The 14928-nt window shown below is 42.4% G+C and overlaps 2 non-coding genes across 2 annotated transcripts; both read left to right on the top strand.

Annotated features, from left to right (window-relative positions):
* The first annotated feature begins 6740 nt into the window (after positions 1–6740).
* On the top strand, positions 6741–6854 carry LOC140265912 (U5 spliceosomal RNA). The gene has a single exon (XR_011906594.1). It is a non-coding gene; the product is annotated as a U5 spliceosomal RNA (small nuclear RNA).
* Positions 6855–7153: 299 nt separating this feature from the next.
* LOC140320584 (U2 spliceosomal RNA) lies at positions 7154–7337 on the top strand. The gene has a single exon (XR_011918418.1). It is a non-coding gene; the product is annotated as a U2 spliceosomal RNA (small nuclear RNA).
* The last annotated feature ends 7591 nt before the right edge of the window (positions 7338–14928 follow it).

Here is a 14928-nt window from a genome sequence, read left to right as displayed (position 1 = left end):
TAACACCATTATTGTTGATGCCTGCACTGCCAATGGCTTCTGGCCATTGATTCAAAAGTACGATCTCGTCCCTTTTTCCCCCTTTCAGTGGACACTGGCCCCTAATTACCGCAATTCAGCAGGGGGTCTTTCATTAGGAGTACTTGACTCCCCCGTGGACGGTTTCAGCTCCGACCCTGGACAGCGGAAAAAACGTTGAGATCTGGTTTGAGGACCCAATTGTTGAGAAAAGTCTCTCAATGAGACTCAGAGTTGCTGGAGTCAGTTAATGCAAAGGTTTAATCTTGCAGCAAGTTCAAGAATGTGTGTGTGTATGGGTGTATGTGTGCGAACGTGTGTGAGTTTGTGAGAGTTTAAAGAACCTGTTATCCACAGGCAGGTCTTAACTAGTATGGCACGGGTCCAGCCTGTCTCATCTTTTTTGGAAGGTCCAGCGCTCGGCCGTAACCCTTCTGTCTGTTTGGACTCTCACATACATTCGGTTAATCATAGAAAAACGAGAACAAAACTTTTTAGCCCCTTAAATTCATAAAACAGACATGGTGCAGTTATTTCCATTCTAGAAAATAAGAGTAATCACCACCATTTCTATAAATTCTGGATATTCTAACAATCTGAATCTTTTTTAAATGTTCGATGAAACCCTTTGCTGTTCTGTCTCCCGTGACACCAAAACGGCTTTCTTTTCTCTCTTTTCTCTACACTCTGCACTGTGAGCACACACACCAAATCAGAAAGGCTTTTTTCTCTCTTTTCTACATTATGGACTGTGGGGACACAAAACCGCTCTCTCTTTTTTTTTTTTTGATTGTGTGCCAGGGCGTTGACTCACGTATTAGATTATGCTTAAGATACGAATGGGTTTATCAGTCACATCAGAATCCATACATACTGATCCTCCCGTAATAAAATGGTCGGATCTTATCAAACACACTTTGTTTCTTGTGACAAGTCAGCGAAACAGCGTATACACGTCAAGACACTGAATCAAGTTTGCCACAAGAACTCATAAGTTTGGCAGTATTGCTCTGCCGTCAGCAATCATACACCCATTTTATTTTCATGAGACATGTGCAGGCACCTGTTCATCTACTGTTCTATCACTATGAATTAGTTTATCTATTATCAATAAGGATACTTCTACAACTACTATCAAAGATGTCCGGACTTCTTATGTTGTCAGTTGCTATATATGAATAAGTGGGTTGCTACTGAAAAGCATTAAGCATGTCACACAGCCCAAACATATAACATTTCAGGACACACCACACAGTTAACAACCACAGTGAAGCGTGTCAAAGCCCAAACATGTAACATTCAACAGGACACTTACACAACACATTCAAATCAAACAGTCAGACAACATACAAGAACATATACCCCAGCCGGCATTGCTCCCTGCCTATTTTCCTACAACTCACTATGTGTGCGCACACCTTTATTCACAAACTCTTCAACTTATACTCTTTTACCGAAGCTGCTACAGCTCGATTGGCCAAATACCCTTAGATCCTATTTCGGTGAATTTGACATCTGCCTTGCATTTAACAGATTAGCGGTTTAGCAGTTTTAATTTAGTTTGAGTGAAGGAATTCATTTTATAGCAAAATCCAAAATCATGAAGAAGAAAGAAGAAAGTAAGCTTATTCTCGGATTCCTGAAACTTTAGATTTGCTCTTTCTTTTACTGCAAAGTACAACGTTGTTTTTTTGTTTAAATATTTCTAGACATAGTAAATATGAAGGACAAATCAGTTTTAACATAGTTTGATTGAAGTAATGCATTTTATAAGCAAAATCCCAAATCATGCAGAACTCACGAAATACTTTTTCTCGCTTTTCACTGCTTTTTACAAACTTTGGTCGGACGTTCACACCTTCTTGCATCCGAACACCTCCGCTTCCGCTTTTGATGATGTATATTCGGGCATTCGAACCTTTTTTTACCCGCTTTTTACAAACCATTGTCGGACTTTCACACCTTCTTGAAGCCGAACACCACCTCTCCCGCTTTTGATGATGTATGGTCCAGTATTCTTACCTTTTCTAACACATTTTTCAGCAATTATGGTCGGACATTCACACCTACTCACAGACGAACAGCTCTGCTCCCGCTTTTGATTATGTTCGGTTGGATATTCAAACCTTTTCTTAACTGCTTTTTACAAACTTTGGTCGGACGTTCACACCTTCTTGCAGCCGAACACCTCCGCTTCCGCTTTTGATGGTATATATTCGGGTATTCGAACCTTCTCTTACCCGCTTTTTACAAACCATGGTTGGACTTTCATACCTTCTTGTAGCTGAACAACTCCACTCCTGCTTTTGATGATTTATGGTTGGACATTCGCATCTTTTCCTACCCATTTTTCAGTAATTATGGGTGGATATTGACACCTTCTTGCAGCTGAACACCTCCTCTCCCGCTAATGATCATGTAAGGTTTGATATTCGAAAATTTTCTTTCATGTTTTAAAGCAATTATTAATGGACATTCACACCTACTTGCAGCCGAACACCACCTCTCCCGCTTTTGATGATGTATGGACCGGCATTTTTACCTTTTCTAACACATTTTTCAGCAATTATGGTTGGAGAATCACACCTACTCACAGCCGAACAACTCCGCTACCGCATTTGATGGTGTATAGTCGGGATTTCTCACCCTTTCTCATCAGCTTTTTGCAAATTATTCTCTGACATTCACACCTACTTGCAGTCGAACAGCTCTGCTCCCGCTTTTGATTATGTTTGGTTAGATATTCGAACCTTTTCTTAACTGCTTTTTCACAAACTTTGGTCGGACGTTCACACCTTCTTGCAGCCGAACACCTACGCTTCCGGTTTTGATAGTGTATATTCAGGCATACGAACCTTTTCTTACCCGCTTTTTACAAACCATGGTCGGACTTTCACACCTTCTCTTAGCTGAACAACTCCGCTCCCTCTTTTGATTGGGTACAGTCGGGTATTTTAACCTTTTCTTTCCCGCTTTTTACCAACTATGATCGGAAATGCACACCGTCTTACAGCGGAACACCTCCGCTACCTCTTTTGATGGTGTATGTTCGGGCATTCGAACCTTTTCTTACCCACTTTTTAAAACCAGGGTCGGACTTTCACACCTTTTAGTAGCCGAACAACTCCGCTCCCGCTATTGATTGTGTACAGTCGGGTATTTTAACCTTTTCTTACCCGCTTTTTACCAACTATGGTCGGACATTCACACCTTCTTACAGCGGAACACCTCCGCTCCCTCTTTTGATGGTGTATGTTTGGGCATTCGAACGTTTTCTTACCCGCTTTTTACAAACTATGGTTGGACATTCAAACCTTCTTGTAGCCGAACACATCCACTCGTGCATTTGATGATGTATGGTTGGTAATTCGCACCTCTTCTTACCCATTTTTCAGTAATTATGGGTGGACATTCACACCTTCTTGCAGCTGAACACCTCCTCTCCCGCTTATTATCATGTGCGGTTTGATATTTGAAAATTCTCTTTCATGTTTTCTAGCAATTACTGATGGACATTCAGACCTTCTTGCAGCTGAACACCTCCGCTCCAGCTTTTGATGGTGTATAGTCGGGCTTTCGAGCCTTTTCTTCCCCGGTTTTTACAAATTATGGTTGGACATTCAGACCTTCTTTCAGCCGAAAACCTCCGCTCCCTCTTTTGATCATACATTGTCGGGCATTCGCACCTTTTCTTACCCGCTTTTTACAAACTTTAGTCGGACATTAACACCTTCTTGCAGCTTAACCACCTCCGCTCCCTGTTTTGATCATGTATGGTCTGGCAATACTACCTTTTCTTACCCATTTGTGAGTAATTATGGCTGGACATTCACACCTACTTGCAGCCGAACACCACCTCTCCCGCTTTTGATGATGTATGGACCGGCATTCTTACCTTTTCTAACACATTTTTCAGCAATTATGGTTGGAGATTCACACCTACTCACAGCCGAACACCTCCTCTCCCGCATTTGATGGTGTATATTCGGGCATACGAACCTGTTCTTACCCGCTTTTTACAAACCATGGTCGGACTTTCACACCTTCTTGTAGCTGAACAACTCCGCTCCCGCTTTTGATTGTGTACAGTCGGGCATACAAAGCTGTTCTTACCCGCTTTTTACAAACTATGGTCGGACATTCAAACCTTCTTGTAGCCGAACACATCCACTCCTGCTTTTGATGATGTATGGTTGGGCATTCGCACCTTTTCTTACCCATTTTTCAGTAATTATGGGTGGATATTCACACCTTCTTGCAGCGGAACACCTCCTCTCCCGCTTATGATTATGTGCGGTTTGATATTCGAAAATTTTCTTTCATGTTTTATAGCAATTATTGATGGACATTCATACCTTCTTGAAGCCGAACACATCCACTCCTGCTTTTGATGATGTATGGTTGGGCATTCGAACCTACTTGTTGCCCGTTTTTCATTAATTATGGGTGGACATTCACACCTTGTCGCAGCCAAACACCTCCGCTCCCTGTTTTGACCATGTATGATTTGGCATTCGCACCTTTTCTTACCCATTTTTCAGTAATTTTTGGTCGGACATTCAGACCTTCTTGCACCTGAACACCACTGCTCCCGCTTTTGATGGTGTATAGTCGGGCTTTCGAGCCTTTTCTTCCCCGATTTTTACAAATTGTGGTTGGACATTCAGACCTTGCAGCCGAAAACCTCCGCTCCCTCTTTTGATCATACATTGTCGGGCATTCGCCCCTTGTCTTACACGGTTTTTACAAACTTTAGTCAGACATTCACACCTTGCAGCTGAACCACCTCCATTCCCTGTTTTGATCATGTGTGGTCTGGAAATACTACCTTTTCTTCCCCCGTTTGTGAGTAATTATGGCTGGACATTCACACCTACTTGCAGCCGAAAAACCACCTCTCCCGCTTTTGACGATGTATTGTCCGGCATTCTAGTCTTTTCTATCACATTTTTCAGCAATTATGATCTGACATTCACACCTACTTGCAGTCGAACAGCTCTGCTCCCGCTTTTGATTATGTTCGGTTGGATATTCAAACCTTTTCTTAACTGCTTTTTACAAACTTTGGTCGGACGTTCACACCTTCTTGCAGCCGAACACCTCCTCTCCCGCTTATGATTATGTGCGGTTTGATATTCGAAAATTTTCTTTCATGTTTTATAGCAATTATTGATGGACATTCATACCTTCTTGAAGCCGAACACATCCACTCCTGCTTTTGATGATGTATGGTTGGGCATTCGAACCTACTTGTTGCCCGTTTTTCATTAATTATGGGTGGACATTCACACCTTGTCGCAGCCAAACACCTCCGCTCCCTGTTTTGATCATGTATGTTTTGACATTCGCACCTTTTCTCACACAAAACCGCTCTCTCTTTTTTTTTTTGATTGTGTGCCAGGGCGTTGTCTCACGTATTAGATTATGCTTAAGATACGAATGGATTTATCAGTCACATCAGAATCCATACATACTGATCCTCCCGTAATAAAATGGTCGGATCTTATCAAACACACTTTGTTTCTTGTGACAATCAAGTCAGCGAAACAGCGTATACACGTCAAGACACTGAATCAAGTTTGCCACAAGAACTCATAAGTTTGGCAGTATTGCTCTGCCGTCAGCAATCATACACCCATTTTATTTTCGTGAGACGTGCAGGCACCTGTTCATCTACTGTTCTATCACTATGAATTAGTTTATCTATTATCAATAAGGATACTTCTACAACTACTATCAAAGTATGTCCAGACTTCTTATGTTGTCAGTTGCTATATATGAATAAGTGGGTAGCTACTGACAAGCATTAAGCATGTCACACAGCCCAAACATATAACATTTCAGGACACACCACACAGTTAACAACCACAGTGAAGTGTCAAAGCCCAAACATTCAACAGGACACTTACACAACACATTCAAATCAAACAGTCAGACAACATACAAGAACATATACCCCAGCCGGCATTGCTCCCTGCCTATTTTCCTACAGCTCACTATGTGTGCGCACACCTTTATTCACAAACTCTTCAACTTATACTCTTTTACCGAAGCTGCTACAGCTCGATTGGCCGAATACCCTTAGATCCTATTTCGGTGAATTTGACATCTGCCTTACATGTAACAGATTAGCGGTTTAGCAGTTTTAATTTAGTTTGAGTGAAGGAATTCATTTTATAGCAAAATCCGAAATCGTGAAGCACTCATGAAAGTAAGCTTATTCTCGGATTCCTGAAACTTTAGATTTGCTCTTTCTTTTACTGCAAAGTACAACGTTGTTTTTTTTGTTTAAATCTTTCTAGACATGGTAAATATGAACGACAAATCAGTTTTAACATAGTTTGAGTGAAGGAATTCATTTTATAGATAAAATCCCAAGAGTCTGCAGAGAAAAGAGAGTGAATGCGAAGTAGACTTTAACACGGCTATGGGAGCGAGCCGAGTGTCGGCTAACCGGGAGAATTGCTTGAAAGAAACGCGACACCGAATGAGTGGTCAGAACAAAGCCTCAATACGGGATTCTCGTGGTGTTTTTGTTGCTGCCTTGTCTTTTGCATAGAGTAAAAGACAAGGCAGCCATCGAATAGGGCCCGATTGTTCCTACTTGGTCAGCCGAGGAGCAAGGGGGGGGGGGGCAAGCGTCTCAACCAATCAAAGCTCACCATGGGGAAGGTGGCTATACCAACTAGCCTGATGCCCTGCTCCCGCAGTGACGGATAATCGTACTCTGGTTTCTCTTCATAACATACAAGTCTTTCGCCTTTTACTAAAGACTTCCGTGGAGAGCAGCACTAATGAGTTGTTTCTATTATTGGCAGGCTTTACCTTTGCGGGTGAAGCCCTTTCTGTAGAAATCTTGCTACTTTGCAGAGTGACTTCTCTGAGTAGAGTCGCCTTACTTGTTGCGACTGTGCCGATGTTCGAAGCTGGAGTGCAAAGTTGTTGCTTGAATGGTACTTGCTGGAGCATGCGGGAGTGCAAAGTTATACCATTTAAAAGGGCTGAAGAGTGCTCAGTGCAGCGGGTGGGCGGAGGTGCAACGTGACACTCTGGCCACCTATGGCCATAAAAAGAACACTGCTACAAGTGCGCATTGTGCCAGCAAGGGCCCTCGGACCTGAAACAGTGGACAGTTATCGCTTCTCGGCCTTTTGGCTAAGATCAAGTGTAGTATCTGTTCTTATCAGTTTAATATGTCCTCTATACGAGGACAACATATTAAATGGATTTTTAAGAATAGGAGTTGAAAAAGAAGCTTGCTCCGTTCACTCCAAGCCTCGACCCGGTACTGCAGTGCCGCTGGGAACGGTGCGCTCTCCTCTGCTCTTGTGAAAAAGCAAACAGCGGTGCAGGATGGAAGTTTCAGGGAGCCCAAGATGAAACTTTCTTTTAATCTGCTGAGAAAAGAGAGTGAATGTGAAGTGGACTTTAACACGGCTCTGGGAGCGAGCCGAGTGCGGGCTAACCGGAAGAATTGCTTGAAAGAAACGCAACACCGAATGAGTGGTCAGAACAAAGCCTCAATACGGTGTTCCCGTGGTGTTTGTGGCTGCCTTGTCTTTTGCACAGAGTAAAAGACAAGGCAGCCATCGAATAGATTGTTTCTACTTGGTCAGCCGAGGAGCAGGGGGGGGGGGGGGGGGGGCAAGCCTCTCAACCAAGCAAAGCTCACCAAGTAGGAACAATCGGGCCCTTTTCGATGGCTGCAACACCTGAAAGAGATATTGATGCGAGACCAAATGAAATGCTTTTTCAAAGTCTAAATTTAAGATGACAAGCCGGGTGTTTCTGTCTCTAGCGTAATCAATGATGTCTCGAATCAGTACGAGGCTGTCGGTGAGTTGTCTCCCTGAGATGGCACAAGCTTGGTCTGGGTGAATTACCTCCTCTAAAACAGAGGACATCCGTGTCGCTAAAACCTTGCTAAAAAGTTTACAGTCAAAGTTTAAAAGTGTGATGGGCCTCCAATTCTTTAGGTCAGTCTTATAATTTTTTTTATAAAGTAGAGTCACTATTCCCACTCTAAAACTGTCAGGCAGTCGGTCGAGTTTTTCAAAATCTTTAAAAACATCTAAAATGTCTGATGATAAAAGGTCCCAATAGGTCAGATAGAATTCTGCAGGAAGCCCGTCTAAACCCGGAGCTCGACTTCTCTTAAAACCTGTTAGGCATTTTTTTAACTCTAAAGCAGTAAAATTCTGTGTCAAGTGTGCATTCTCTTTTACGGTTTTGTCAACGAATTTTAAGATTTCTGCCGATGTTTCCAAGTGCACTGGTTTCTCTTTGTACATGTTACTATAAAAGGTATGTACAGTTTCAATCATCTCTTGTGTGGATTTTGTTAAAAACCCATCTTCTCTTTTTAGATTTTGAATACACTTCTTTTTATTTATAACTTTCTTTCTTTTTCACCTTCCTCAATTTCCTGCTCCCTGCTTCTTACAAAAATTCCTTTACTCTTTATTTCTGCTAAAACTGACATTTCCTTTTTGACATCTTTGATTTCTTCTTTAAAGTCTATGCCACACTGATTTAGTTTAAAGTAGCGCTGTAAGCGTTTATGTAGTCCCATCATACATCTATTCTCTTTCCTTTTTTTACGTTTACCTTGCTGTTTAAAAAAAGTCTGGGTTGTTTCCTTCACCATTTCCCACCATTGTGCATGTGTTTCGTAGAGGTCTTGAAGGGTCTGCCACTCTTTATAACATTCCCTGTACTGACTGACTATGATTTCATCCTCCAACAGGGAACAGTTGAGTTTCCACAGACCACTTCCTACCGTCACACCAGAAGGGGGTGAAAGGGTGCAGGAGAGCATAAGGTGGTCTGAAAAGAAAACAGGGGTTAATCTAACATCAGTGGGTGGGCAATCTCTAGTAAAGAAATAATCAATGCGAGAGGCTCTGGTGCCATCATGACTAAACCAGGTGAAGCCCTCCTCTCTGGGATGCATGGTTTTAAAACAGTCAGTAAGCTTAAAATCCCTGCATATGCCCTGAAGTAAAATCAAAGTCTTATCCACTTTAAAATCTACCCCTGCTCTTTTTCTATCTTTCCTGCTCAAGATACAGTTAAAATCCCCTCCTACAATTAAAGGTACTTGCCCTAGCATGTAAAGCTGTATATCTTCTAAAAGGTCATACCTTTCATTTTTTCCATTGAAACCATAAATATTTAAGAGGTTAAAGTCTTGCCCCATAAAATTCAAGTGTGCTAAAAGTGCCCGTCCGTCTCTCACCACTGTGCTACCTTTCACCAGAACATGCGGATTTTTAATTAGAATGGCCACACCATCATTTTTATTTTGATTTGAGCCACTCCATATCGATAAATGGGGCCACATTTCCTCCCATTGTCTATGTTTTTTTAAAAAAGGTAGTCCACATTCTTGTATTAAAAACACATCTGATTTTATGGAGTCTAAGAAGGATAAAATACTCTGGGCTCTTGTCTTTGATTTCACACTTCTCACATTTAGTGTTGAGAAGGTGAGAACCATTAAAAGCATAAAGGAAAGTAGGTATGTCATTTTCGTTTTTCTAAGTTATCAAAACAAATTACACACAGGTTATTTCTTGGGAAACTAGCTCTTCCTTCATTTCTTTAGGTGAAAAGTGAGTAGGGTGATCTATATTTCCTTTTCGGACTCTCGGTGTTGGCCTCTGACGCAATGTTGCATTTAACTTTGAGTCCCTGGGGGTTGATTGCAGAGCTGAAGTTAAAAAGGAGACCTCATTTGGTGAGTCGGAGGGGAAGACTCTAGGTTCTTCCTCTGAAGAACTGTCTGAAAGGGACCTAACCCTTCCCCTCTTCTCTGATACCACTGGGGAATCAGAGGCTGTGGAGCGGAAGTATTCAGCTGCAAGTAGGTGTGAATGTTCGACCATAATTTGTAAAAAGCGGGTAAGAAAAGGTTCGAATGCCCGACTATATATTAACAAAAGCGGGAGGAGAGGTCTTCGGATGAGAGTGGGTGAGAATTTCCAACCATAATCTATAAAATACGGTGAAAAAAAATATGTGAATGCCTCATAGAACACTAAAAGCGGAAGTGTTCGGCTGCAAGAAGGTGTGAATGTCCGACTATATTTGGTGAAAAGCAGGTGAAGCAAGGTCTGAATGCCCAACCTTACATCATCAAAAGCGAGATCAGAGGTGTTTGGCTGCAAGAAGGCCATAGTTTGCCAAAAGCGGGTAAGGTGCGAATGACCGACTAAATATCAACAAAAGTGGGGGCGGAGGTCTTCGGATGCAAGTGGGTGTGAATATCCCACCATACAAGTATGGTGGAGAGGAAGCTGTGAATGGCCGACCATAGTAAAAGGCGGGTGAGAGAAGGTGCGAATGTCAAACCATACATAATCAAAACAGGGAGCGGAGGTGTTCTGCTGTAAGAAGGTGTGAATGTCCAACCATAGTTGGTAAAAAGCGGGTAAGAAAAGGTTAAAATACCCGACTGTACACAATCAATAGCGGGAGCGGAGTTGTTCGGCTACTAAAAGGTGTGAAAGTCCGACCATGGTTTGTAAAAAAGCGGGCAAGAAAAGGTGCGAATGCCCGACAATGTATGATCAAAAGAGGGAGTGGAGGTTTTCGGCTGCAAGAAGGTCTGAATGTCCAACCATAATTTGTAAAAACCGGGGAAGAAAATGCTCGAAAGCCCGACTATACACCATCAAAGGTGGGAGCGGAGGTATTCAGCTGCAAGACGGTCTGAATGTCCATCAATAATTGCTAGAAAACATGAAAGAAAATTTTCGAATATCAAACTGCACATGATCATAAGCGGGAGAGGAGGTGTTCAGCTGCAAGAAGGTGTGAATGTCTACCCATAATTACTGAAAAATGGGTAAGAAAAGGTGCGAATGCCTAACCATACATCATCAAAAGAGGGAGCGGAGGTGTTCCGCTGTAAGACGGTGTGAATGTCCGACCATAGATGGTAAAAAGTGGGTAAGAAAAGGTTAAATTACCCGACTGTACACAATCAAAAGAGGGAGCGGAGTTGTTCAGCTAAGAGAAGGTGTGAAAGTCCGACCTTGGTTTGTAAAAAGCGGGTAAGAAAAGGTTCGTATGCCCGAATATACACCATCAAAAGCGGAAGCGGAGGTGTTCGGCTGCAAGATATTGTGAACGTCCGACCAAAGTTTGTAAAAAGCAGTTAAGAAAAGGTTCGAATATCTAACCAAACATAATCAAAAGCGGGAGCAGAGCTGTTCGACTGGAAGTAGGTGTGAATGTCAGATCATAAATTGCAAAAAGCTGATGAGAAAGGGTGAGAATGCCCGACTATACACCATCAAATGCGGTAGCGGAGTTGTTCGGCTGTGAGTAGGTGTGAATCTCCAACCATAATTGCTGAAAAATGTGTTAGAAAAGGTAAAAATGCCAGTCCATACATCATCAAAATCGGGAGAGGTGGTGTTCAGCTGCAAGAAGGTCTAAATGTCCATCAATAATTGCTAGAAAACATGAAAGAAAATTTTCGAAAATCAAACCACACATGATCATAAGTGGGAGAGGAGGTGTTCAGCTGCAAGAAGGTGTGAATGTCCACCCATAATACCTGAAAAATGGGTAAAAAAAAGGTGCGAATGCCCAACCCTACATCATCAAAAGCAGGAGTGCATGTGTTCGGCTACAAGAAGGTGTGAACGTCCAACCAAAGTTTGTAAAAAGCAGTTAAGAAAAGGTTCGAATATCCAACCATACATAATCAAAAGTGGGAGCAGAGCTGTTCGACTGCAAGTAGGTGTGAATGTCAGATCATAATTTGCAAAAAGCTGATGAGAAAGGGTGAGAATGCCCGACTATACACCATCAAATGCGGTAGCGGAGTTGTTCGGCTGTGAGTAGGTGTGAATCTCCAACCATAATTGCTGAAAAATGTGTTAGAAAAGGTAAAAATGCCGGTCCATACATAATCAAAATCGGGAGAGGTGGTGTTCAGCTGCAAGAAGGTCTAAATGTCCATCAATAATTGCTAGAAAACATGAAAGAAAATTTTCGAAAATCAACCCACACATGATCATAAGTGGGAGAGGAGGTGTTCAGCTGCAAGAAGGTGTGAATGTCCACCCATAATACCTGAAAAATGGGTAAAAAAAAGGTGCGAATGCCCAACCATACATCATCAAAAGCAGGAGTGCATGTGTTCAGCTACAAGAAGGTGTGAACGTCCAACCAAAGTTTGTAAAAAGCAGTTAAGAAAAGGTTCGAATATCCAACCATACATAATCAAAAGCGGGAGCAGAGCTGTTCGACTGTAAGTAGGTGTGAATGTCAGATCATAATTTGCAAAAAGCTGATGAGAAAGGGTGAGAATGCCCGACTATACACCATCAAATGCGGGAGCGGAGTTGTTCGGCTGTGAGTAGGTGTGAATCTCCGACCATAATTGCTGAAAAATGTGTTAGAAAAGGTAAGAATGCCGGTCCATACATCATCAAAATCGAGAGAGGTTGTGTTCGGCTGCAAGTAGGTGTGAATGTCCAGCCATAATTACTCACAAATGGGTAAGAAAAGGTAGTATTGCCAGACCATATATGATCAAAACATGGAGCGGAGGTGGTTCAGCTGCAAGAAGGTTTGAATGTCCGACTAAAGTTCAAATATATTAACAAAAGCGGGAGGAGAGGTCTTCGGATGATAGTGGTTGAAAATTTCCAACCATAATGTATAAAATGCGGTGAAAATAAGGTGTGATAGAACACTAAAAGGTGGAGCGGAAGTGGTTCAGCTGCAAGAAGGTGTGAATGTCCGACTATATTTGGTGAAAAGCAGGTGAAGCAAGGTCTGAATGCCCAACCTTACATCATCAAAAGCGAGATCAGAGGTGTTTGGCTGCAAGAAGGCCATAGTTTGCCAAAAGCGGGTAAGGTGCGAATGTCCGACTAAATATCAACAAAATTTGGGGCGGAGGTCTTCGGATGCAAGTGGGTGTGAATGTCCGACTATATTTGGTGAAAAGCAGGTGAAGCAAGGTCTGAATGCCCAACCTTACATCATCAAAAGCGAGATCAGAGGTGTTTGGCTGCAAGAAGGCCATAGTTTGCCAAAAGCGGGTAAGGTGCGAATGACCGACTAAATATCAACAAAAGTGGGGGCGGAGGTCTTCGGATGCAAGTGGGTGTGAATATCCCACCATACAAGTATGGTGGAGAGGAAGCTGTGAATGGCCGACCATAGTAAAAGGCGGGTGAGAGAAGGTGCGAATGTCAAACCATACATAATCAAAACAGGGAGCGGAGGTGTTCTGCTGTAAGAAGGTGTGAATGTCCAACCATAGTTGGTAAAAAGCGGGTAAGAAAAGGTTAAAATACCCGACTGTACACAATCAATAGCGGGAGCGGAGTTGTTCGGCTACTAAAAGGTGTGAAAGTCCGACCATGGTTTGTAAAAAGCGGGTAAGAAAAGGTGCGAATGCCCTACAATGTATGATCAAAAGAGGGAGTGGAGGTTTTCGGCTGCAAGAAGGTCTGAATGTCCAACCATAATTCGTAAAAACCGGGGAAGAATAGGCTCGAAAGCCCGACTATACACCATCAAAAGTGGGAGCGGAGGTGTTCAGCTGCAAGACGGTCTGAATGTCCATCAATAATTGCTAGAAAACATGAAAGAAAATTTTCGAATATCAAACTGCACATGATCATAAGCGGGAGAGGAGGTGTTCAGCTGCAAGAAGGTGTGAATGTCTACCCATAATTACTGAAAAATGGGTAAGAAAAGGTGCGAATGCCTAACCATACATCATCAAAAGAGGGAGCGGAGGTGTTCCGCTGTAAGACGGTGTGAATGTCTGACCATAGATGGTAAAAAGCAGGTAAGAAAAGGTTAAATTACCCGACTGTACACAATCAAAAGAGGGAGCGGAGTTGTTCAGCTAAGAGAAGGTGTGAAAGTCCGACCTTGGTTTGTAAAAAGCGGGTAAGAAAAGGTTCGTATGCCCGAATAAACACCATCAAAAGCGGAAGCGGAGGTGTTCGGCTGCAAGATATTGTGAACGTCCAACCAAAGTTTGTAAAAAGCAGTTAAGAAAAGGTTCGAATATCCAACCATACATAATCAAAAGCGGGAGCAGAGCTGTTCGACTGCAAGTAGGTGTGAATGTCAGATCATAATTTGCAAAAAGCTGATGAGAAAGGGTGAGAATGCCCGACTATACACCATCAAATGCGGTAGCGGAGTTGTTCGGCTGTGAGTAGGTGTGAATCTCCAACCATAATTGCTGAAAAATGTGTTAGAAAAGGTAAAAATGCCGGTCCATACATCATCAAAATCGGGAGAGGTGGTGTTCAGCTGCAAGAAGGTCTAAATGTCAATCAATAATTGCTAGAAAACATGAAAGAAAATTTTCGAAAATCAAACCACACATGATCATAAGTGGGAGAGGAGGTGTTCAGCTGCAAGAAGGTGTTAATGTCCACCCATAATACCTGAAAAATGGGTAAAAAAAAAGGTGCGAATGCCCAACCATACATCATCAAAAGCAGGAGTGGAAGTGTTCGGCTACAAGAAGGTGTGAACGTCCAACCAAAGTTTGTAAAAAGCAGTTAAGAAAAGGTTCGAATATCCAACCATACATAATCAAAAGCGGGAGCAGAGCTGTTCGACTGCAAGTAGGTGTGAATGTCAGATCATAATTTGCAAAAAGCTGATGAGAAAGGGTGAGAATGCCCGACTATACACCATCAAATGCGGGAGCGGAGTTGTTCGGCTGTGAGTAGGTGTGAATCTCCAACCATAATTGCTGAAAAATGTGTTAGAAAAGGTAAGAATGCCGGTCCATACATCATCAAAAGCGAGAGAGGTTGTGTTCGGCTGCAAGTAGGTGTGAATGTCCAGCCATAATTACTCACAAACGGGTAAGAAAAGGTAGTATTGCCAGACCATATATGATCAAAACAGGGA

Source organism: Leuresthes tenuis, unplaced genomic scaffold, assembly GCF_036924035.1.
Source record: "Leuresthes tenuis unplaced genomic scaffold, fLeuTen1.0.hap1 SCAF_12, whole genome shotgun sequence".
Lineage (NCBI taxonomy): Eukaryota > Metazoa > Chordata > Actinopteri > Atheriniformes > Atherinopsidae > Leuresthes > Leuresthes tenuis.
The sequence above is the reverse complement of the archived record's forward strand: the minus strand, read 5'-3'. Positions and strand labels throughout refer to the sequence as shown.